This window comes from Emys orbicularis, chromosome 1, assembly GCF_028017835.1.
Source record: "Emys orbicularis isolate rEmyOrb1 chromosome 1, rEmyOrb1.hap1, whole genome shotgun sequence".
Classification (NCBI taxonomy): domain Eukaryota; kingdom Metazoa; phylum Chordata; order Testudines; family Emydidae; genus Emys; species Emys orbicularis.
In genome coordinates, this window is record NC_088683.1 from 358,281,517 (window position 1) to 358,307,612 (window position 26,096).

At 44.0% G+C, this 26,096-nt stretch overlaps 1 protein-coding gene across 1 annotated transcript in view; it reads right to left on the minus strand.

Moving 5' to 3' along the window:
• The window catches only part of FAM168A (family with sequence similarity 168 member A), a 348,545-nt gene that overhangs the window by 111,421 nt on the left and 211,028 nt on the right, over positions 1 to 26,096 (minus strand). The gene's annotated exons all lie outside the window — the stretch shown is intronic.

Consider the following 26,096-nt stretch of genomic DNA (forward strand, 5'->3'; position numbering starts at 1 on the left):
TCCACTTCCCCAAGAGGCAGTAGCTATGTTGACGGAGAAGCACTCCTGTCGGCATAGCACTGTCCACACCAGGAGTTTGGTCAGTATAACTGCATAGCTCAGGGGTGTGGATTTTCCACATTCCTGAGCGACGGAGCTATACCAACATAAGTCTGTAATGTAAACCAAGCCTAAAGAAACAGAGTTCAATTTCAAGCTTTGAACAGCTAGTTATAAATGGGGGAACTTATTTTATATTGTTCCAGAGATACTTTAAAATGCACCAAAAACACAAAGATGCTGCAAAAACAATGTATAAAAATGAAGAACTGAGGACAGAATTCTAGCAATGGCAAACTCTTACCAACACTACTGTTAGTGTATCTGTTTTATAAACTCCAGTTAAATGCCCCATTTGGCTTTTTGCTTTCAGATCCAGTCTTTGCTCTCATAATTTCCATCTTACATTTCACCTGTCATAGTTTACGTCCTGTGTACTGACATCCCTTGCATTGCATTTTGTCTTACGGAAGGATAACTTTCATATGAACACTTTTGTATCTTACTGTTTAATCATATATTTCCCCCTAACTTTCTGCTTTTGTTTTTGTTTCAGAGTCCATATGCATTCCTTGTCTAGCTGCCTCTGTTTCTAATAACAAAGACATTACAGTGAAAGCTAGTGTGGTGGTCTCTTACTTCAGTTTTCTTCCTTCTCTAAATTTAGCTTCCAAGATCTCTTTCTTACATCACTGTACCAAACGTAGCTGTTTTTAACCTGGATGCATCACAAGCCTCTTCAGCACTTCTAAAAGTCTGTCTATATGTCTCATGAATTCCATCACCCTTCCGCCTGTCAGGCAAGTCACCAAACATTTCTTGTGCTCACCTCATTACTAGATATCAGTATTTTTGATGGTGAAATCCTCTATGCCCCTACCACTTAAATGAACTTTGGTGCATGAGGAATACAGTAACTCCTCACTTAAAGTCGTCCAGGTTAACGTTGTTTCGGTGTTACGTTGCTGATCAATTAGGGAACATGCTCGTTTAAAGTTGTGCAATGCTCCCTTCTACCATTGTTTGGCAGCCGCCTGCTTTGTCCACTGCTTGCAGGAAGAGCAGCCCGTTGAAGCTAGCTGGTGGGGGCTTGGAACCAGGGTGGACCGGCAGCCCCCCTATCAGCTCCCCGCTCCCCTAAGTTCCCTGTGCAGCAGCTGCCCAGCAGGCTATCAATTGCTGGCAGTTCAACTGTCCCTCCCCCGACTGCCATGTGCTGCTCCTTTCCTCTGCCTTGGAGCTGCTCCCCGAGACTCCTGCTTGCAGTGCGGGGGGGGGGGGGGGAAGGGAGGAAGAGGGGGACTGTCAGAATGTCCCCCTCCCCCCTGCTCCTGCACCCCGCTTACCCCATCTTCCATAGAGCAGGGGGGACACACGACAGGGCTCAGGACGGAGGGAGCTTGTTGGCAGCAGCTGCGGTCTCAGCAAGCTGATCTAATTAACAAGGCATGTACTTAAGAGTAGGGTCAGCTTACTTAAAGGTGAAACGCACATCTCTCTCTCTCACACACGGTGTGTGTCTCTGTCTGCGATGCTGTCTCCCCTCCCTCCATTCCTGCTGCCTTGTAGAGTGTTAACCCTTGAGGGCTCAGCCAATTGCTAGTTCATCATTTAGCAGTAAGGCATTCCCTGGAAAATATCCCACCCTCTGACTCCTCCACCTCAACCAAGCTTCACAATCATCATCTCTGTGTGTGTGTGTGTGTGTGTATTATATAACCCAACCCCCTCATTTACATTGATTTTTATGGAGAAATTGGATTCGCTTAACATCGTTTTGCTTAAAGTCGCATTTTTCAGGAACATAACTACAACGTTAAGTGAGGAGTTACTGTAGGGTTACCATATTTCAGCAAGCAAAAAAGAGGACGAGAGGAGCCCCGCCCTAGCCCCACCCCGTCCTGCCCTAGCCCCGCCCCTGCCCCTCCCACTTCCCGCCCCCCTCAGAATCCCCAACCCTCCCCCCCGCTCCTTGTCCCCTGACTGCCCCCTCCTGGGACCCCTGCCCCTAAGTGCCCCCCAGGACTCCACCCCCTACCTAAGCCTCCCTGCCTCTTGTCCCCTGACTGCCCCCTCCTGAGACCCTCCCCCCATCCTAACTGGCCCCCTAGAACCCTACCCCCTACCTGTACCCTGACTGCTCCAACCCTTATCCACACCCCCACCCCCAGACAGACCCCTGGGACTCCCACGCCCCATCCAACCACTCCCCACCCCCTGACAGCCCCCCCCAGAACTCCCGACCCATCTAAACCCCTCTGCTCCCTGTCCCATTGACTGCTCCGATCCCTCTCCCCACTCCTGCCCCCTGACAGCCCCCCCCAGAACTCCCAACCCCCCCCTCGCTCCTTGTCCCGACTGCCCCCTCCTGTGACCCCTGCTCCTAACTGCCCTCCAGAACCCCACCCCCTACCTAAGCCTCCCTGTTCCTTATCCCCTAACTACCCCCTCCTAAGACCCCCCCAACTACCCCCCAGGACCCTACCCCCTACCTGTACCCTGACTGCCCAAAACCTTATCCACACCCTCCCCCAGAAAGCCCCCCCCGAACTCCCGACCCCCCCCTGTCTCTTGACTGCCCCATCCAAAACCTCCCTGCCCCTTCTCCGACCCCCTGGCCCCCTTGTTGTTGGCCTTCGCCTAATGTCTCTGTGAAGTTGCTCAGGAACGGCCTGAGCCGTTCGTCCCGGCACGCTCGTCCCGGCAGGCTGGCTGGCAGGGGAGGAGGAGCGGGGGAGGAGCTCCAGACTGCCGGAGGCGATCTGCGGATGCAGGGAGGGAGTGATCTCAGCTGCAGGGGAGAGGAGGAGGAAGCAGAGGAGGGGCTCTCTCTGGCTGTCGGAGCCTCATGTAAGTGGCACCATCCGTCCGGCTGCCCTGTTAGCCGCACGCACTCTGCATGGGGGGGGAGAAGTCCGGACATTTACAAATTCCCCCCGGACGCTATTTTTAGCTCAAAAATCCGGACATGTCCGAGGGAATCCGGACGAATGGTAACCCTAAGTTACTGTAATCACATTCCTCTTCCAGCAACTCCTGGGATGGACACAAAGGGGGCACCAGCTAAAGGGGAAGACATGTGACCTCCTCATGTGACTCCTCCCCGCCCCACCCCCAGCCTGGGGCCCCTGCACTCTCCCCATCCCCTTCCCATCCCACATTACCTGGGGGAGGGGGCGCTGTCCTCTTGCTGCGCTGGCTCCCCCGAGCTTGTTCAGCTGCTCTTCCTGGCAGCCAGGCCCTGGAGCCACTCCTAGATACTACCCAGTGGAGCACAGCAGCTGCCTGGGGAAATGCCTAGCTGCAGCAGTGGTCTGCCTCTCACCCAGGCTTGGCTTCTGGGACAGCAGCTGAGTGAGTTGGAGGGCCCTCCCCACCCCCCCGGCATGCTCAGAGTCAGCTCCTATACCCAGAAGCTGAGCCCGGGTAGGGAGCGGCAGCCCACTCCTTGCCCAGGCTCAGCTTCTGGGGACAGGAGCCGACTCAGAGCATGCCACAGGGGCGGGGGGGCCCTCTGGCTCGTCTTGGCCGCTGTCTCCAGAAGCTGAGCCTGGGCGGGGGGTGGGGGGGAGGCAGCCTGTTGCTGTCGCAGCCAGGCGCTCTCCCAGTCAGCCACTGCACTGGGCAGCCTCCCAGGCAGCATGGCTGGAAGAGGAGAGGCTCTACCCCCCCCCTCCCCTTCCTGCTCTGGCCCCACCCCTTCCTCTCCCCACCCAGGCTGGCTGCTGGAGGGTCACTTGACCCTTTATGCCCCTTCCACAAGTTGCCACTACGGGGGCCGGGCTTCCTTGACTGAGGGATTGGGTCTGAGATGGGACAGTTCTAAAATTGCACTGTTGTAAGGATGAGGCCATTTTCTGCAGCCATAGTGTAAGGTCTGAAGCCATTTCCTGCAGCCATATTAGGAGAGCAGCAGCCTAGAGCCAAGAAGCAGAAAATCACATCCTCACATTCCATCTAATTTACCTTAAAACAATGTAATATCAGGCTGTTAAGAAGGAGATCCTGTCCTAATAGTACCCACCATCACCAGATAAAGAAACCGATCTTAAGACGGTTAAAGAAAACTTTGTTTGATAGCATCCTGTCTGGCAAGAAATCACTTATCAACAGTTGTGGTTGTGAAATCCCTACTTCTTTACTGTTTTGTTTTTATGGTCCCCACTTCCCTACTGTTTATCTGGATAGTCCCTGTCTGGTTCTTTGATTGTTTCTGTCTGTTGCATAAGTAATTTTGTAAGATTTAAATCAACTAAGGTGGTGGGATATGATTGGTTAAAGAATTGTTTTGCAATATGTTTGGATTGGTCAAAGAATTATTTTGTAATATTTTAGTAAAATGATTCGTTAAGGTACAGCTAAATGGGACTCAAGTTTCACTATATAATCTGAGATCCAAGAAGGAGACCAGCTGGGAAAAGAAGAAGAAGGAGGAAAGTCCTGGAAGAACAACTCGCCTCTAAAACACAGCCTAAGATCAGAACAGCTAAGAATCCTCTGCACGACCATGATGTGCAGCAACCACAATCCAGATGAGATTGACCATGTCTGGCCAACAGGAAAAGTCTGCCTGCATGATCGGGATTAGTGAGCATTGCATTGTATGCTTAGCATGTGTATTCTGCTTGGTAATTATTAATAAATAAAGGGTAAAGATATGTGTAAGGCTCTTTCACTGGCAAAAGATCCTGCAAATCCGCAGAAGATTACGCCCTGAGCCCTAGGAATTGGGTAAAGGTAAGTGTTTTCCCCCCCAGAGCCCTAGGAACTGGGAAAGGGTGGGGGTGCCTAAACCACCTGGGTTATGCCTTGAACCCTAGGAACCGGGATCCCTAGAGTGTGTGGGTCACACTGCGTTTTATAAACATTTCTGTGTCTTGTTCATCCTTTAGTACACCAAGCCTGGGTTCAAGATGCAGTACTTGGTTTCAGGAGGCCTGGAGCTGTTTGTACCAGATATATAGGTACAGAATGCCACTTGGCAAGTAGTCATCCAGCCTGCAATCAGTGCAATAAACTCAGTAAAACTCCAGCAGAGACTAGACTTCCTGATTCATTGGCCACCCATAGCTCTCTGTGGGTTTTAACACTGGGAAAGATTGATTTCACTATGGCTGGGTGCATATTAGTGTTTTCAAAAGTTATTTTTAGTGGGGGTTATTTATTTAATCCATTAAATTCTCTTTGAGAAGTCTAATACCCTGACTCAGTGCCTGAACACCCACACAGTCCAAACGCCTTTAGAACTGGAGCTCCACTCTGCTATTGCCTCTCAGCTTGAGACAAACCTCTTGTTAGCAAGCAAGCACTGCTCTTGTACCTTCCTAGAACAAAGACTCAGCCCCTCCACTCACAATCAATCACCCCCACAGAGAATCACAATCCTGTAAATGGCAGCCTCATAAGCCCGGTCTTTGGTAATAGTATAAATAGCTATAATGTTCTATGTTCTTATGAGGAATAATCCTTGCTATGATCAATAGGCAGGAGAGGAGAGGGACCTCATAGACTTTAAGGCCAGAAGGGACCATCGTGATCGTCTAGTCTGACCTCCTGCACATTGCAGACCACAGAACCCCTAAGCTCTGAATTACTGAAGTCCTCAAATCATGGTTTAAAGACTTCACGTTACAGAGAATCCACCATTTACACTAGTTTAAACCTGCAAGTGACCCCTGCCCCATTCTGCAGAGGAAGGCAAACCCCTCCCCTCCCCCCCCATACACACACACACACACACACACACACACACACACAGGGTCTCTACCAATCTGACCTGGGGGGAAATTCCTTCCTGACCCCAAATATGCCTGCACATCTCATTGGTCTCTTTAGGCCCCAGTCCTGTGAATGCTCACTCATCATGTGCTTAAAGTTAAGAGTGTGGATGAGTTCGCAGGGTGGAGTCTACTTTTAAAGTTTTGTTCTCCTAAATATAACAGAGTAAGAGCATATAGAGAGAGCTTTCAAAATATAGGTAAACTCTCTTATGGAATCTGTCATGATACTACAGTGTTACAAATGAGTATGTACATTTCATGGCATTGAAAACTTGATTGCACTGGGTTGAGGCTGAGCATTTTCAATAAAATATGAAGATGTACTATTGACTCTCATAACTGTTTTCTTCCTCATATCCCCTTTTTAGTAGCTCTTCCTTTGTCTGTGGCTTGGTTGCAATACAATACAAGACAAGACAAAAGGTCCATGTTAGGTCAACACTGCAATTGCAACTGTTTTAATTAGCAGATCTTTTTGCTCAATATGTTGAAGTCTTGAAATTCATCAGTAGTTAATGTGGTTATTAGGTGTAGAAATGAATTGGGATTGCAGAGAATGTTATGGAGAGTCCCACACCTGAGCCATTGTTTTTAGGTGACAAGTCTGAGGAACTGTCCCAGACTGAGGAGTCAACGGAGGTGGTTTTGGAACAAACTGATAAAGTAAACATAAATAAGTGCCCAGGACGAGATGGAATTCACCCAAGAGCTCTGAAGGAACTCATATATGAAACTGCAGAACTACTAACTGTGGTATGTAACCTATCGCTTAAATCAACCTCTGTTCCAGATGACTGACGCTTATTTTTAAAAGAAGGCTCCAGAGGCGATCCTGGCAATTACAGGCCAGTAAGCATAGCTTCAGTACCAAGCAAACTGGTTGAATCTATAGTAAAGAAAAGAATTCTCAGACACATAGATGAACACAATATGTTTGAGGAAGAGTCAACACAGCTTCTGTAAAGGGAAATCATGCCTCACCAATCTATTAGAATTCTTTGAGGGTGTCAGTAAGTATATGGACCAGAGTGATTTAGAGGATATAGTGTACTTCAGGGGTGGGCAAACTACGGCCTGCGGGCTGCTTCCAGCCCATCAGACTTTTTTATCTGGCCGTCGAGCTCCTGCCAGGGAGTGGGGTTGGGGGCTTGCCCTGCTCCACCCGCCCAGTGCTCCCCAGCCCCCGACTCACAATTCCCTTGATGAGCACCATCTTCTGGCACGCAGAGCCACACTGGGCAGGCACGACTTCACTGCGCTGTTTCCGGGATTGGAAATCCACCCCATGCGGCAGGCCCCCCCCCCCCCCCCCCCCGGCAGCGCACCCAGTCCCCTCCCAGTCTCCTGCGGCCGCAACCTCGAGAGCCTTGAAACCACCCAGGAGCCACACCTGTCCCAGCTAGGATGCCTCCGCCTGTGGCGGTGCCTGGTATGGCCTCCTTGGTGTCACTTCCGGCAGGGCCCCTATGAGTCCCCGGTACTGCCCCTGTAGAGCCTCCCCACCCCCACACCACACGAGTCCCTCCTGCTCAGTAACATCCCTTATAGATCCCCTCCATGCTACACCCCATAGAGTTCCCCTCCCACACCGGGCATTCATGGCCTGCCATACAATTTCCATACCCAGATGCAGCCCTCAGGCCAAAAAATTTGCCCACCCCTGGTGTACTTGGACTTTCAAAAAGCCTTTCACAAGGTCTCTCACCAAAGTCTCTTAAGCAAAGTAAGCAGTCGTGGGGTAAAAGGAAAGGTCCTCCCATGGATCAGTAACTAGTTAAAAGATAGGAAACAAAAGATAGGAATAAACAGTCAGTTTTCCCAGTGGAAAGAGGTAAACAGCAAGTTCCCTCAAGGATCTGTACTGGACCAGAGCTGTTCAATATATTCATAAATGATCTGGAAAAAGGGATAAACAATGAGGTGTCAGAGTTTGCAGACAATACAAAATTCCTCAAAATATTTAAGTCCAGTGCAGACTATGAAGTTACAAAGGGATCTCACAAAACTGGGTGAGTGGGCAACAAAATGGCCGTTGAAATTCAATGTTGGTAAATGCAAAGTAATGCACATTGGAAAACATATCCCAACTATACATGCAAAATGATGAGATCTAAAATGATGTTACCACTCAAGAAAGATCTTGGATCATCGTGGATAGCTCTCTGAAAACATCCGCTCAGTGTGCAGCAGAAGTTAAAAAAGCTAACAATATTAGGAACCATTAGAAAAGGGTTAGATAATAAGAGAGAAAATATCATACCACCAGTATATAAATCCATGGTATGCCCACACATTGAATAGGGTGTGCAGTTCTGGTCAACCCCATCTCAACAGAAATATATTAGAATTGGAAAAAATACAGAGAAGGGCAACAAAAATGATTAGTGGTTTGGAACAGCTTCCCCGTATGAGGAGAGGTTAAAAAGGCTGGGACTTTTCAGCTTAGAAAAGAGGTCACTGGGGAGAGAGGGGGTATAACAGAGGTCTATAAAACCATGAATGGTGTGGAGAAAGTGAATAAGGAAGTGTTATTTAACCCTTTGCATAACACCAGAACCATGGGTCAACCCAATGAAATTAATAGGCAGCAGTTTTAAAACAAACATAAGGAAGTACTTCTTCACACAACACAAAGTCAACCTGTAGAGCTTGTTGCCAGAGAATGTTGTGAATCCCAAAAGAACAACTGGGTTCAAAAATGAATTAGATAAGTTCCTGGAGAATAGGTCCACCAAAGGCTATTAGCCAATATGGTCAGAGATGCAATCCCATGTTCTGGGTGTCCCTAAACCAATGACTGCCAGAGGCTGGGACTGGATGACTGGGGATGGAGCTCTTGATAATTGTCCCATTCTGTTCATTCTCTCTGAAGCATCTGGTATCAGCCATTGTTGGAAGACAAGATACTGGGCTAGACGGACCACTGGTCTGACCCAGAATGGCCATTCTTATATTCTTATGGGATTGTTTGGGGGTGAAATGGGGACTTGGGCAAAAGATTGTGTGTGCGCATGTATCTATCTATATAAAGATACTCACTCTGAAGGCAACTTGCAGGGATATAAATAACCTCCACTTCAATATGTAACAACATCAGTTACATACAATATATGTCATGTAGAAAAATGCAGGTTATTATAAATTATGTATTAAAAGACCCCCTTTAACTAAACCTACTGATTGTGCTTGAGTTTCTACTTACTGTAGTCAACAATTGCGTTTCACCCACAGAATGCAATTTGGAACCAAGCAATTTCTGATAAATGTGAAAGTTCAGCAGTAAAGGTTATAAACTCCAGCTTTTCTGTGATTCATCAGCCATCAGCTCCATAACAGTGAATCATTAGTGATGAGGAGAAAGGATTATGCAAGACCTGTCAGTTCTGTTGCCCCTCATGTTTGTATTCAATACACAGAGTTAATGAAACACGATGAAAGTGGCAGGCAGGAAATAGAATAGGGACCAGATCAATTCTGTGGGCACTACACTGAATTGCCTCTCATCCCTGAGAGCACTCCATCATAGTGATGACCTGGATCACTACAGTTCTATAAAGAAACACACTTCAGGTTCCAGGGCTGCTACACATCTAACAGGAGCAGAGACCCAGCAGCTAGCAAACAGAACTGAAACCTGGGGAGTTTGAGTGGAAGTTGTCATGGAGGAGAAAGGAGGAGGCAAGCACCTGTTCCTTATGGGCAGTGAGTTCTTGTTTTGTGTGTTTTGTTCCCCTTCTGTTTGCAGGGGCTGGTAGGGGGCAGTGTGCTATGAGAGAAGTAGAGCATTCCATCACAGCAGAGCCCTAATTAGGGGGTGGGGCTGCCCTGATTAGGGGGACCTATAAAGGCAGCCAAACAGCCAACCAGTTTCCCAGGAGTGAACCTAACAGGCAATGATCAAGTGATCTCTCTCCTGCCATTCATCTCCACCCTCTGACAAACAAAGGCTAGGGACACCAGTCCTTACCCATCCTGGCTAATAGCCATTAATGGACTTAACCTCCATGAATTTATCTAGTTCTCTTTTAAACCCTGTTATAGTCCTCGCCTTCACAACCTCCTCTGGCAAGGAGTTCCACAGGTTGACTGTGCGCTCTGTGAAGAAAAACTTCCTTTTATTTGTTTTAAACCTGCTGCCCATTAATTTCATTTTGTGGCCCCTAGTTCTTATATTATGGGAACAAGTAAATAACTTTTCCTTATTCACTTTCTCCACACAACTCATGATTTTATATACCTCTATCATATCCCCCCTTAGTCTCCTCTTTTCCAAGCTGAAAAGTCCTAGCCTCTTTAATCTCTCCTCATATGGGACCCGTTCCAAACCCCTAATCATTTTAGTTGCCCTTCTCTGAATCTTTTCTAACGCTGGTATATCTTTTTTGAGATGAGGAGACCACATCTGTTTGCAGTATTAAAGATACGGGCGTACCATGGATTTATATAAGGGCAATAAGATATTCTCTGTCTTATTCTCTATCCCTTTTCTAATGATTCTTAACATCCTGCTTACTTTTTTGACTGCTGCTGCACACTGCGTGGACATGAACTTCAGAGAACTAGCCACGATGACTCCAAGATCTCTTTCCTGATTAGTTGTAGCTAAATTAGCCCCCATCATATTGTATGTATAGTTGGGGTTATTTTTTCCAACGTGCATTACTTTACATTTATCCACATTAAATTTCATTTGCCATTTTGTTGCCCAATCACTTAGTTTTGTGAGATCTTTTTGAGGTTCTTCACAGTCTGCTTTGGTCTTAACTATCTTGAGCAGTTTAGTATCATCAGCAAACTTTGCCACCTCACTGTTTACCCCTTTCTCCAGATCATTTATGAGTAAGTTGAATAGGATTGGTCCTAGGACTGACCCTTGGGGAACACCACTAGGAGCAAAAAAACTAACTAGCTTCAAGATTGAGCCTGATAAGTTTATTGAGGGGATGGTATGATGGGACAGCCTACAATGGCAGGTAGCCGATCTGTGACTGCTAGTAGTACATCTTCCCCAATGGCCAGTGTCGGGACGCTAGATGGGAAGGGCTCTGAGTTACTACAGAGAATTCTTTGCCACGTGTCTAGCTGTTGGGTCTTGCAGAAATGCTCAGGGTATATCTGACCACCATATTTGGGAGTCGGGAAGGAATTCCCCTCCTCCCCCGGGTCAGATTGGCAGAGACCCTGGCAGGTTTTCATCTTTCTTTGCAGCATGGGATATGGGTCACTTGCAGTTTGAAACTAGGGTAAATGGTGGATTCTCAGTAATGAAGTCTTTAAATCATGATTTGAAGACTTCTGTAACTCAGCCAGAGGTTTGGGGTCTATTACAGGAGTGGGTGAGTGAGGTTCCATGGCCTGTAATGTCCAGGAGGTCAGGTTAGATGATCACGATAGTCCCTTCTGGCCTTTCGGTCTATGTGTCTAACCTCCGTTAGCCATTTCTTCTGAAATGATCTATTTAAAAAGTGATAATGATTATTTTTCATTAGCCGAAACATAATACTAACTGAAGTTACATAGTTTGCATTATAGCAGGAATAATTCACCCTCCATCTGGAAAATCTGAATTAAAAAAATTATTCATGATATGCTAACATTCTCGTGGGAGTGCTGCTGATCAAGCAGCTTTTTAACTGAGAAAGTGAAGTCATCTAGAGTAATGCCCCAATTCAGGAAAACTTCCCTAGTCAGGAAAACACTTAAGCACGTGCTTTGGTGTTTTCCTGAACACGGATGGATTTAAGGCACTTGCTTGAGTGCCTTCCTGAACTAGGGTCTTTGGGACCACAGACTGATAGGTCCCCTTCTCAAGCCCTGCAGTGTTCTTTTTATAAGTGTTCTAAAACCCTGATATACTTTTAATCTTATTTTTCTTCATATTTCACTTCAAACTTTAGCGCACAAAAAGTGATCCATTACTGTCGGCATTGTTATAAACACTGACAAAAACCGAAGGCATTTAAGAACAGCAAAATTGGAACAATTTTCCAGTGTACTGTAAGACTTCAGAAAGGGAAAGATATAAATTAAGAAAACAAGATGAATTAGCAATCACAACACTACAAGAGAAAGCCAATGGAATGTATAATTACTTATTCAAAAAACCTGTGTGTTCAAACAAACCTTATCTACTAAAGTATATCACAGCAATTTTCATTAAAACCATAACAAACTGAAAGCCTAGAAAAAGGAGTGATAATATTAATTATTCATGAGATCGTCACCATGAGTTTCAATGTGCCTGAACACAGACCATTTCTCCAATTCATTTAGATTTGCTTTACATTTAAAAAGGAGGCCAATTGATCATATTTAACAGATTATTGAATAACACTGCACTGCAGCGAGGGTTTCCCAGTTCAATAGGAATAGCCATGAAGTCACTGGAAAAACAATCCCTTCAGCTCTGACAGAAAACCTCCTGCTTTCCTTACCGTCTCTCAGTTGCTATTCTCCCACCTCACTGTTAAAGCAGCACCTTTTATTTCTCCGCTAACAACACATTTTAAGAAAACAAACAATATTATGAACGAGGGCACTACAGTATTCTGAAAAGACGTGTTGACACTGATGGTGTCATGAGTACATTGGTATGAATGGGATTTTGTTTCAAATGAGATGACAGTATCACTCCTTTCCTGTTCCTATATAGTGACTCATCCCCATGAATTTGGGATGATGTGGGAGTCCATTGACAAAACAGCAGCAGCTGCAGCATTTTTCTGTTCACTGGCCCTTTAATTTTTATTTTTTTTAATCAAAACTCAGATATTGGTGGTGGGGGCAGGTTGGCTCAGAGAGTGGAAACAAGATATGGAACCTTTCACATCTAGGCCAGCAAGGATTGGAATGAAGATGATGGTTCTACCTGATATATAAGTTCCCTTTCTGAGCAGCAGATGTCAAGACCTGAATCCAGTCCAGTCCCACTTTGCAGCAGTTCTCGCTCAACTCCAGTCAAAGCTTCCTTAGATTCAAACACTAACTGAAAAAAGAACTCAAATCACCATCTGCACATCACCTGGTGAGGCTTTCAGACTGGTGCTCTCCTATACAGAAGAGGTAGTTTTCACAGTAGGACCAAAGCCTCCTTTTCTGTGAGGAGCCTCCCTCAGTATGGAATCTGGACTATGCCTCATGGAACCTCTGATAAACCCAGGGAAGTTTCCTGAGATAAAACTAGGAAGCTCTGTCTTGGACCACAGGCACCTGTTCACAACTGTGATCTTGATGAAGATGCTAGGAGACAATGCGAGGCCAAACGGCAGAGAAGTGTACTAAAAATTTCAGTCTTGATTCAGAGTGAAGCAAGGGCTTATTTGATCCAATGGAAGTGAGCAGGTAGATATCTTTCTGGAATATGGATGTGAGGAAATCTCCTAATTCCACTGTTGCTACGATAGACTGACTGTCCATCTTGGATTTCCTGTAGGTCACTAAGGAATTGAGCCACTTCTGATCTAAGACTAGACAGAGGCCCACTGATCTAATGGGTGCTGCAGGCAACAGAAAGAAGACCCCTGCTAAGCATTCCTGCTCTGAGAACCTGGAGACAGCTTGGATGCCCAGAAGGGAATGCAAGGCCTGCCCCAATGCTCCTCACTTTCCTTGTTTTCTGGGAGAGGGGACAAACCTGCAGAAATGTGCAAGTATTGGAGATCCACAGTGTTTGGATTAGACCAAAGAGAACTCCCAACATGGCCTGTTATCCACCCCAACTGCTAATCGAAGAAGCAGCGCCTGACCCTCAGGGCAAAAGTGGAAAGGCTTTATTATTATTAGGTGCTACTGCAATGCAAGAGGCCTCAAACAAGAATCTGGGTCGCCGTGTGCTAGGCATCATGTAAGCACATGAATAAGTGGGTCTGCCCCAGAGAGCTCACAGTCTACAGAAGCAACAGAGAACCAAACTCAAATTAAGTGTGTCTGTGTGTGTGTGTGTGGGGGGGGGGGGGATGAGATGGAGAAGGATGATATAAAATTAACATGCTATGCACAATAGCAGCAGTTCTGAGCTTGCCTTGAGTCTAACCTTGCTTCCCAGCTATCTAAAGTTTAACCAGCTTGGCAGATTGCCAGCTTGGGCCTGTTCCTTGGAGCTCCAATGACCTACTGTTTTTTCTGGGAGTTCCGCCTCTGCGTCTGCAGCTATAGGGATCTTCTGTGAGATTATTTATGAGCATAATGTGACTGTCTATACTATTATGATCACTACTTTCACAAGACTGTGATAAATTTTGTACAAAGTATGCCTTGTGATCATTTAAAAAGTTATAAGGTTCTACTGTACGATTGTTACTGAAATATGTTGTAATTTTGGACCAGTTTCTCAGAGTCAAAGACACACTAGCACCCCAGACAGGTGTTGAAGGGCCATCACCTTCTTAAGTGGCCATTCTCCAGCAATGGGAAGGTGTAAAGAAGAAATTTACATTGCATCACAGGAATCCTTGAAGAATGGAGAGAGTTATAAATATGAGACTGTGATCTCCAACTCACCTCTCCTCTTCCCATCTCTCTGCTCATGACCTCAGCAACTCTCAAAGAACTGAACTAAGAGGGGAGTGTTCCGAGGCTGGAAGCAGACCCAGCCTGTGAAATTCACAGCAGTGTATGGTGAGATAAAACCTTTGCTCTTAAGGCCACATAACTTGTTAAGTTAGGTATTAGCTTGCGTATTACTCTTCTATTTTCTTTTGTAACCAATCCTCACTTTTATGCATCATCACTTGTAATCACTTAAAAATCTATCTTTCTGTATTTAATAGACGTATCTTATTGTTTTATCTTAACCAGTGTGTTTTGATTAGTGTGTGTGGGGAAACTCCATTTAGAATAACAAGGCTGATGCATATATCATTTCCTTTGACGAAATGACAGACTTTCTATGAGCTTGCATTGTTCAGCAGTGTGCTGGACAGTACAAGAGACACATTTCTGGGGGAACAAGGCTGGGACTAAGAATTTACAGGTATTGCCCTCTATGTAGTTCATGAGTGACTGGTCAGAGTGCTCATGCGTTTAGCTGGGAGTGAATTTGCATGCTGAAGGCTGTGTGAGCAGGCCAGGTGTGCCTGTTCTAACAGCACAGCAGAGTAAAAGGCACCCCAGGCTATAGAGTTAGACACTGTGTTTCAACAGTCCAGACTGTACACCTGGGGAATGTCCCACATAAGGGAGGCCAGGCTGATCATGTCCAAAGAGGCATCAGATATAAAATCTGAGACCTAACATTGATTGCCCCAGGGTCTCTTCATCTGTTTGTAGTGGACAGGGACACTGAGTCTGTCTACACTGCAATCGGAGGTGTGACTGCAGCACATGTAGACATACATGACTAGCCTTGATCTAGCTATCATGAGTATCGATAGCAGTTGAAGCCGCCGTGACACAGCCTTCAGTGCAGGCTGTATAAGCCCACCCAGGACCTTGGGTACTTACTTGGGTGACTAGCCGCACTGAAGTCCGTGCTGCTGTGGTTTCCCCGCTATTGGTACTCATGCTATCTAGATCAAAGTTAGCTCAGGTATGTCTACATGTGCTGCAATCACACCTCTGACAGAGTGTAGACATACCCTAAGCTGCTTGGCTGCTCCTTCCCCCCCTTTTAAAGGGGGTGACTACCTACTTTGACTGACTGAGATGTCCGGGGGAAGGGGAATGGGAGCTGTCCCTAACCTGCTGAAAGGAGGCCCAGTGGAATGAGAAGGAGTAAGCCCTGTTTCCTTCTCTAGGGTCCTGTGCTGCTGGCTTTTGGAGGGAAGCAGAAATGGAGTTTAAGAGGGTCACCAAAGCAGGGTTACAATTGGGAGGTAAAAGTGAGGACACACTATTCCCTTGTCCATGCCCCCAAATATGCTCTCTTCTAGGTTTTTGCCTCAGCTGCCCTCTGGGATGGTCTGTTCACCCAGAGTCTGCATGAGGGAAGGAACAATGTCTCATTGGACCGCCTCTCCTTCTTAGGGAAGAATTGAAGACCAATGGGGCAAGTGGGGCAGAAGGGACCTACCACAGAGGGAACCACGCCTGCTTCTCCATCTCTGCAGAAGCCCCCTCCCTCTGCTCTGATCCTGCTGCCACCATTGCTGCAGAAGCTTCTGTCTGACTGTGAGGTAGCAGAAGAATGGAGCTGAGTGAGGGCTGCTGGGAGCACCCAAAGCCCAGCAACCAGCAAGGAGCTGGATCTACCAAGCAGCGAGGAGCAGCAGCCTAGATTCCAAACTGGAGGCTCTTCAAAGAAAGTCATTAGCATACACATTAACATACTAAATCATTAGCATTGCCCCTGCAAAATGAGGTGCCTTTGCAGTCCATTTCCTAGTGGAGAGGTGTTCACATCACAATTGGTAGCAATTGTCACAGCATCATTTACAAACATAGCACTGTCAGCATATATTAGTTTGCCTAGAGAATAAAGCGAACACAAGCAGGAACAGCCTGTATTTGATATGATTTTTAAAAATCTGTGCACATAGGTAGTGCACAAGTGGTGAAAAAATCATATACCCCAAAAATACCCAAAAGGAAGCTTGATTTATGGCATATATAAAATAAGTACAAAAAACACTGATATCACAATCGTGTTTTGGAAAAGAAAGAAAGATCAGATACATTTGCTGAATTTTGTGGATTTCTTTTTAAACTGGAAACCCATATTATTTTTACATGGTTCTGTTAAAAAAAACCCAACCCACACCACATACAAGACTAAGTCAGGTTGTATCAACTACATTACATTTATGGAATAAAAACGACTCTCAGCCCTGACACGTCAAGTTTCAACCCGTAGAAAATATTGACAGCAGAGCTATTCACCCTTAAAGAGAGCTTTATAATGGAAATTCTAATGTCTTGAATCTTCTTCTCACAGATTTTTCCCTGCACTATTGCTTATTCAAGGTTCTGGCTTCTTTTCAGCCATGGATGGAAGTTTTGTGATGCTGACTAGACAGAAGCCACTGACAGAATTTAATTTAAAATGACTGTAATGGTTTTTATAAGTTTGGTCAGAGTTCAACAGGAACCACAATGCTAAAGTTTCAGTCAGCAGTGACTAATTTGTTAAAACATCAAATTCACCCTTGGCTGATGGTGCACTAGCAGAGTAAAATGCTGCTATCTTGAAGTGCCAGGCTTCACTTGAGAACCTCCAAAGATGAAATACAGAACGGTTATCCTACATTATCCTCCCCCTAAACCTACCCATTAGGCTGAAATCCGATAGCTACAGGATGGGTCCATGGCACCCCAATACCATGGTGATCAGAGCATAAAGTGGGTAGGTAGGTAAAAGCTGTACTTATGGTGCCACATCATGGAAAACAGCAGATAAGAGGAATTTCTTTTGCGGTGATGTGGTTGCTCCTGGTATGGGTAATGGGTTTAGCAAGGGACTTATCCAGGAGAGTGAGAGTAGACTCAGTATTGCAAACCTCAAGCACTCAAAAATCATGAGATTGGCTTAAAATGAGGATTTTTAAAAAATAATAAAACTGGGGAGTTTTGTTTGCTTTCTGGTTTGTGAGCCTCAAGGGTACACACAGGTCACATTTTCATGCTTTTCTATATAAGCACAAGGGCTAGAAACTTTTTTTTTAAATAAAAGCTGAAATTCTCATGAAACATGACAGAGTTTTCACAAAAACACCAAATGTTGTGACATGATAAAATCACAAAAAAGTTGGCAACGCTGGAGAAGTATGCATGACTGGGAGAGAAGAATGAGAACAAAAAGCAGAGATGAGGATCCACCTCAATCCCAGAGCAGAGGATCTCCTCCTCAATAGCAGCCACTTGAGGGCCACATCAGCTTATGTGGCCAAGGTGAGAGAAGAGGGCTTAAGAAAGACAAAGCATGGCTGATTGTCAAATCGCTCTCGGTGGGAGTTATGCCAGAACCTTGGGATACCTCTGGAATGCCTTTATTTCTTCACATTTGTATTTGAAAATGCCTACTCATAATTAGGTGCTTTTTATAAAATTTGAAAGAATCAAAAATAAAAATAACTTTCCCTTCATCTTATCAACAACCTCCTGCTACAGCACCCTACAAAACAGTAAACCTCCCTGTCATTCAACCACTACGTACAAGTGCAAAATATTAAGAGTCAGGCTAAACTGAGCAGTATGCACTTTTCACAAGAGGGGTGTTACTGCATGAATAAATGTATTTTTTCTTTCCTCAGAAAACTCCACTCATGACTGTAAAGTTCTCTTTTCTCCTTGTGTAGTGATCCATCTCCCTTCACTTCATGCTTTGGTAACTGCTCAGGCACGAAGCCCAGTGATTTAATGCTGAAACATGAATATTGCGAACAATTGAAAAAGCATATTTTGCTTTTTTATCCTTTTCTTTACAAAATCCTGGCTCCAAAAGGTTTTTGGTTAAACTACAGTCCAAGTCCAATTGCTTTTATAAGTATTTAATAAATATATATTTATAAAAGCTCATGTAAATATATAAGCAGAGAAGAAATTACTGGGTTACTCTACAAGATGAAAAGATAATAAGGCTGTCAGTCTGGTTACTTGGATAACACACTGAAGGTTGTACTGTTACTGAATAACAATTCCACATCAGAATACTGAATGCATGGTTAACATGCTGCCAATGATGTGATGAATGCAGTGCAGATGCTTGCACAGGTACTGTAGAAAGACAGACTATACAATGTTACTTTAGCAAAACCAGACAATCAGCATTACAAACTATAGCTGCTAATAAAAAAAAAAAATGCTTTGGCAAAGGTCAAAGACAGAAGAACAAGACCCCAAGCTGACTGCAAAATGTTTAACCTTGTCTTTATTCTAGTTGGAATTAAGCTGCTGAAGACCTTTCAGTTTAAAGTCACATGCTCCTACACTACAGTGACACTTATTACAGAGTATCTGCTAGGCAGAGGAAAGAGGACACAGAATTGTTAGCGAAAAACACCACTTAACAGCCCAGTCTCCTTAAACAGTTTATTTTAACTCCACGCCACTCTTCTCTGTTGTATTTTCATTTAAACCAATCTCTCCCTAAAAATGTCTAGCTGTCTCCAAATCTTGTAAAGTATATCCTTATAGGTGCCATGCTACTTATTCCATACATCGGCTACTCTAGCTGAAATAGTACATCCTGAATTCCCATCTTCTTCCTCTTGATTTTCACATTAAGTCCCTCAGCATGACCAGCACATCTTTCAGTCCTTTAACAAACCTTGTGCAGTTTTTAATTTCTGTTATACCGTAGAACCTCAGAGTTATGAACACCTCGGGAATGGAGGTTGTTCGTAACTCTGAAATGTTCATAACTCTGAGCAAAACGTAATGGTTGTTCTTTGAAAAGTTTACAACTGAACCTTGACTTAATACAGCTTTGAAACTTTACTATGCAGAAAAAAAATACTGCTTTTAACCATCTTAATTTAAATGAAAGTTTCCTTACCTTGTCAATTTTTTTTAAACATTCCCCCCTTTTTTTTTTTAGTAGTTTACTTTCAACACAGTAAACAGTACTGTTCTGTAAATAAGGTGTGTGGTTGACCAGTCAGTTCATAATTCTGGTGTCCGAAACTCTGAGGTTCTACTTATCAACTTTAAGTCTTTAATGAGAATGAATTCAGTGGTCCAAATGTGCAGTGCTTACTTAGAAAAACTGTTGATTTCCACAGGAAGGACTAATTGTTTGCCAAGGATGCCAGCATGCCCTAACCCTTTCCCCTCTACTCACTGCAGTTCCTTCACCAGAGGCATGGACTTTGAGATAGAATTCCTGATTTTTTCTTAAAACACAATTTTTTAAAAAAAGTTCACCTAAAAATATACACAGAAAAGCCTCAAAAATGAAAACCCCAAATAGGAAACAATAGACACCACATATAGAACTTTATCAGATGTATTTTGGCAGTCTATGTACCATACTATGCACTATTTTCTTTCTCCTTTCAGTAGTAATCATTTCACATAAATTCACCAAGTTAGTTATCAGAGCAGAATCTCTGCATGAGAAACAAAGCCCGATGCCAACTCTGTCCACATATCTATTCAAGTGACACCATCATGGGCCTAATCACATCAGCTATACCATCAGGGGCTCGTTCACCTGCACATCTACCAATGTGATATATGCCATCATGTGCCAGCAATGCCCCTCTGCCATGTACATTGGCCAAACCGGACAGTCTCTACGCAAAAGAATTAATGGACACAAATCTGACATCAGGAACCATAATACTCAAAAACCAGTGGGAGAACACTTTAACCTGTCTGGCCATTCTTTGACAGACCTGCGGGTGGCTATCTTAAAACAGAAAAACTTCAAAAACAGACTCCAACGAGAGACTGCTGAGCTGGAATTGATATGCAAACTAGACACAATCAACTCAGGGCTAAATAGGGATTGGGAATGGCTGAGCCATTACAAACATTGACAGGTTTCAGAGTAGCAGCCGTGTTAGTCTGTATCCGCAAAAATAACAGGAGTACTTGTGGCACCTTAGAGACTAACAAATTTAGTTAGTCTCTAAGGTGCCACAAGTACTCCTGTTATTATTACAAACATTGAATCTATCTCCCCTTGTAAGTATTCTCACACTTGCTTCTTATCAAACTGTCTGTACTGGGCTATCTTGATTATCACTTCAAAAGTTTTTTTTTTTTTTTTTTTTTTTTTCCCCTCCTCTCTTACTTAATTGGCCTCTCAGACTTGGTAAGACAACTCCCACCTATTCATGCTCTCTGTATGTGTGTATATATATCTCCTCAATATATGTTTCACTCTATATGCATCCGAAGAAGTGGGTTGTAGCCCACGAAAGCTTATGCTCTAATAAATTTGTTAGTCTCTAAGGTGCCACAAGTACTCCTGTTATTTATGAGATTAGTCTGACATCCTGAATGTCTCATTTCACTTGTCAGTCATATTACTACTCCCTCTAAAAAGCGATAATATATGGAATTCAAATAGGAGAGGATATATTTGGATATATTCATTTACTTTACAATGGACAAGACTTGCATGTCATCGAAAACAATCTGGCATCTATGTTAAGCTTGAGTAATGAAATAGTCAAGGCTAAAAACCAGAAGACACTTAAAAAAACATACAAACATTTCCTGAAATTAATAAGGTTAATATGTCTCAAAAGTGGACTTTTACACAAAAGCAACACAAAAACATGTCCTCTTATGTAACTGGTACCTGCTAACAGCATTTCTTTATCTATTTCTTTGCACATATCTGTCCTGATCCAGGAAAGCACTTGAGCACATAGAATCATAGGTATGTAGGACTGAAAAGGACCACAAGCATATGAGTAGTGGCACTGACTTCAGTAGGATTGCTTAGGTTCTTAAAGTTAAGCATGTGCTTTTCTGGACTGGGGCTTAAATGAGTGGTTAGAGCATAGGACTGGAATCAGTACACCTAGGGTATGTCTATGTAGAGATAAGAGCCCTGTGGCACAGCCATGGCTGGCCCAGGCCAGCAGGCTCGGGCTGCAGGGCTAAAAACTGCTGCGCAGTTATTCAGGCTCCTGCTGGAGTCCTAGCTCTAGGATCCTCCACCCCCAGAGCTAGGGCTCCAGCCCAAGTCTGAATATCTGTACAGCAATTTTTCAGCCCCAGAGCCTGAGCCCAAATCATCTGACAGGGCCAGCTGTGGGGTTTTTTATCCGTGTGTAGACATATCCCTAGGTTCTAATCCTGATTCTGACACTGACCATTTGAGTGGCCTCAGGCAAATCCCAACCTCTCTGTCTCAGTTTCATTAGTTATAAAATAAGGAAAATACTGATCTAGCTGCTTTATCGGGCTTTGTTAGGATTAGTATTTGCAAAGCACTATGTATAAACTATTATTATTACAGAACTTAGGGCACTGGCAGCACTTATTAAATAAACAGTAATCAACTTGTAATATATCCTCTATGACTGCAAAACAGTGGAGAGATGTTTAAGCAGAAGGCTCTGGAATTCTTACAAGAAAGTTTTCATGAAAACAAATAAATATGGGGCAAATAAACAAAATAACTCCCTCTGAAGGACACTTTATAACTATGTTAAATGAGCACAAGTAGTACATAATACGAGTATAGTCTAGTTTAGAAAAGCGTGCAAGCCACCATTTTACTCATAAATATGGTCAAGAGCACATTAATAACTAACATTACATTGCCAACACTTGCTCAGCTCAATATATGCCAGGTTTGCACGCAAGTTTCTTCTGTTAAAGTAAACGGTTGACCAAAGTTGGAGTGGAAATGTCAATGAGAAAATTGGAGCTGGCACTTGACCAGGATGGGTGCATTATCAGTACATGGCTAGAGGTAAGAGGACCAGAGAAAAAGTTGTTTGCCAAATAGCACCCTCACCAATATAACATAAAGGAAAGGAAAAGGGCCTTATTATTAAGTTGTCCATCATAAATCAGCCAGTAATCTTCAGGCCCAGGAACAATAGGCGGACATCCTTGGGAATGTGCTAATGACACTCACTTTGTAGGTCAAAGCATCCCCAACCTCTTCAGGGCAAGAAAACAAGAGACTAGAACTGAGAATCCAGTCTAAGCCTCCTATGTCAGGTCTTAGCACAAAGCTGGTAAGTCAAATGAAAATGTAGAAGTAGTTAAGGCAGAGTCAAATCCACTGGCTTGACTACACAATGCAGAGTGCAAGTGTGACGCTGTATGATTGAAACATGACCATTTATATCAATGTTGCTACCACTGTTATACAATTCCAACAAATCTTATACAAAGCCTTCTTCTTCTACAAAGTAGGTCATGTAAGGTATCAATGGAAAAGTTACAATCTATCAAATATGACTATCCTGTTTGTATGCATGTATCATCTTTATATCTAAAGTTATGAATATTGACTATGTACCAGTATTTCAGATGTGTTGGATCCTGGAGTAACACCCTCCAGTTTAAATCTACATTGTCGCCAGACAGCTTTGTGTTGATAGCCCATCAAAGACAAGTGGATTCTCACAATGGGCCACAGAAGAAACTCATCCCACCCCGCAAGTGTTCCTGTGGATGTGGGTAATGGCTGCTCTTGTGAGTAATCAAAGCTCGTAAGGGCATGTGACCCTGAACTCCATCTTGTGTCTGTACTTTTCCACATATTGTGCTGAGAGCTTTGTTTGGGGACAGTGAAATTCCCTCCACATGGGGGAGGATATAAAAATGCTGGAAACATCTCCAATTTGTCTTCATTTCCTGCTTCATTTCTCTGGACTGGATTTCTAACAAGGAAGCTCTAAACAAGGACTGATGGCCACCTCACCCCAGGAGCGCCGCCAGCTTTTCTGCCGCCCTAGGTGGCGGAAGGTCCCGCCCCGAAATGCTGCCCCCCACAGAGGTGGCGGAAGGTCCCGCCACCGAAATACTGCCGCGGTCGCCGCCCCCCAAATTGTAGCGCCCTAGGTGACCGCCTAGGTCGCCTAATGGGTTGCGCCGGCCCTGCCTCACCCCCAAGCTGTTTGGGTAATTTCCAGAGAGACATTTGCAAACTAGAATTTATTCCATCACTGCTACACACCTGATATAAGAACTTTGCAATGATTTATGTATATGATCTATTAACTCTCTTCTATTTCTTTTATCTGAGAAATAAGCCTTTAGATATTAGATACTAAAGGATTGGCAACAGCGTGATTATTGGGTAAGATCTGAGTTATATATCAATCGGAGTACATGGGTGAACTTTTGAGATCAGAAGAATTCTGTGTTTGATTAAATTGGTTTTCAATAATCACTCATCAGAAAGTCTAGTATCTGGGTGGTGAAACAAGGGTTGGGATGCCTAAGGAGACTGCAGTTTGGACTTCTTCTTAACTAGTGTGGTGAGACAGAAGTTTACTTTTGTTACTGGCTTGGTATAATAATGGGTTACTTAGGGAGGTGGTGGAATCTCCTTCCTTAGAGGTTTTTAAGGTCAGGCTTGACAAAACTCTGGCTGGGATGATTTAGTTGGGGATTGGTCCTGCTTTGAGCAAGGGATTGGACTAGATGACCTCCTGAGGTCCCTTCCAATCCTGATATTTTATTAATCTAATGATAGAATAACCACTAGTTTGGGGTGAGTCTGCCCTATTTCTCAGCAGTTTGTCTTGAACCTGGCATCCTCAGCTGTGACCCACTGAGGCACAGTGACAGCAAGTAAGCAGCATACCTTAGGATCTATGATTTCTCAGCTAGGAAGCTTAGCTCCCTGCTGTGCATTGACAAATCACAGTTTGAAGGAGCAGTATGTCAATGCACACTAAGGAACTTTTAGTACATGTCAGCAGGGTCCACTGGGCAGAGTGGAGCACACTGCAGCATTGTAGATTTACACAGCAGCCTGCTAACTCCCTAACTTCTCATTAGACAAGCCCTGAGGAACATCAGGATTAGATTGCACCACTCTCTACACAGCCTAGCAGAAAATTAAGGAGCCAGTATTAATAGTGACCTGCTGGGGACCACAATTCTTGCTATAGCTCAGAGATGGGGGTGGGAGAAAGCATGATGACAAAATGAAGGAGAAAGAGGAAAAAACCTTTCCATCCGCTCCCTAGATAGTGCAATGAAGCCTAGGGCAGCATGGAGGAAACTGTGTTCACACACTGAGGGTGTGGAAGGAGACCATGACCAAAAGACAATTTAACTAAGCATCTTCTGCCCTTCCCACTAGCCAGCCACAACCCAGTAAAGCACAAAACTCCTGTTGGTCCGTCCATAACGATACCTGCACTGTATCTGGTTTGATTTAATTAGAAGGATGACATTTGACTATTAACAACTCAATAGCCCTCATTGTGTAATTTAATTATCACAATCTAATATTCTGCATTTTATGGCACCTTTTTTGGCCTGTAATCAAATGAAACTCCATACATCTCAACAAAAGCAGATTCTCTCTTTTTTTAATGTGTTTTTATGATTTCATGTTTTAGAAGCCTTACTTAACGTGATGCCACTAATACTGCTCGAATGCTGTGGGAGTCTGTAAGAGAAATAAAGGGAGCTATGTAAAATAAAGCATTTGCAAAAAGTAACACTTTGTACAGCACTCGATTGGGTGAGATTCAGAGGATGATTTCCAGCTTGCCAAGGAATCCCAGAAATATAGTAGAGATGTGGACATTTTTGTCTAGTTGTCCTTTCCACTGCAAAGAAATGAGAAATTGCTCTGTGACTGTGGAGCATAGCAATAGGTTTAATGCAGAGGTGATTGGCAAACTGATTTATCCTTAAAACACATTCTCTCCAGAAATGCAAACATACTGTCAACAAACAAAAGTCTCCATAGCCTGTTTTGAAAAATCAATAATGCTGATAAGCCCAGCACATGCTCTTTGCCCTACAATGATTTTGTTAAACCTTAGTTGGTCCTCTTTAGCAAGGAGAGATTAAAACCGGATCTAACCCGTTAGAATGAAGTTTTGCTGAAATCCAGTGTCTCTAGTCTGTAGTAAAATTGTTTGCTACCATTCTCAGTGCTACAGAGATTTACTTACTTTAAAGGCCAATGAGGAATAGCATAGGTAGACAACTTCAAAAATTACAGCAAGAGAGATATTGAACATTTAAACAAAATTAACAGAAACACCAAGACATTCCTGTGACGGGTTGGATCACAGAAACCCCCTTGGGAGCTGCCACCTAATGTGCAAAGACTACCTCTGCTCCTGTTTTCCCTGCCAGCTCAGGACTCCAGCACCCTGTCTTGCTGAATTAGACACTCCCGTCTGCTTCAACACAGACCCAGGGTCTGAATCACTTGTCCCAAAGCTGCAAGTTTACCTGAAAACAGCTCACAGTAGTGTGCTTGTCTTTAGCACTCAGATGCCCAACTCCCAATGAGGTCTAAACCCAGATAAATCCGTTTTACCCTGCATAAAGCTTATGCAGGGCAAACTCATAAATTGTTTGCCCTCTATAACACTGATAGAGAGATGTGCACAGTTGTTTGCTCCCTCAGGTATTAATACATACTCTGAGTAAATTACTAAATAAAAAGTGATTTTATTAAATACAGACAGTAGGATTTAAGTGGTTCCAAGTAGTAACAGACAGAACAAAGTAAGTCACCAAGCAAAATAAAATAAAATGTGCAAATCTATGTCTAATCAAACTAAATACAGATAATCTCACCCTCAGAGATGCTTCAGTAAGTTTTTCTCAGACTGGACACGTTCCAGGCCTGGGCACAATTCTTTCCCCTGGTACAGCTCTTGTTGCAGCTCAGGTGATAGCTAGGGGATTCTTCATGATGGCTCCTCTCTCCTTTGTTCTGTTCCACCC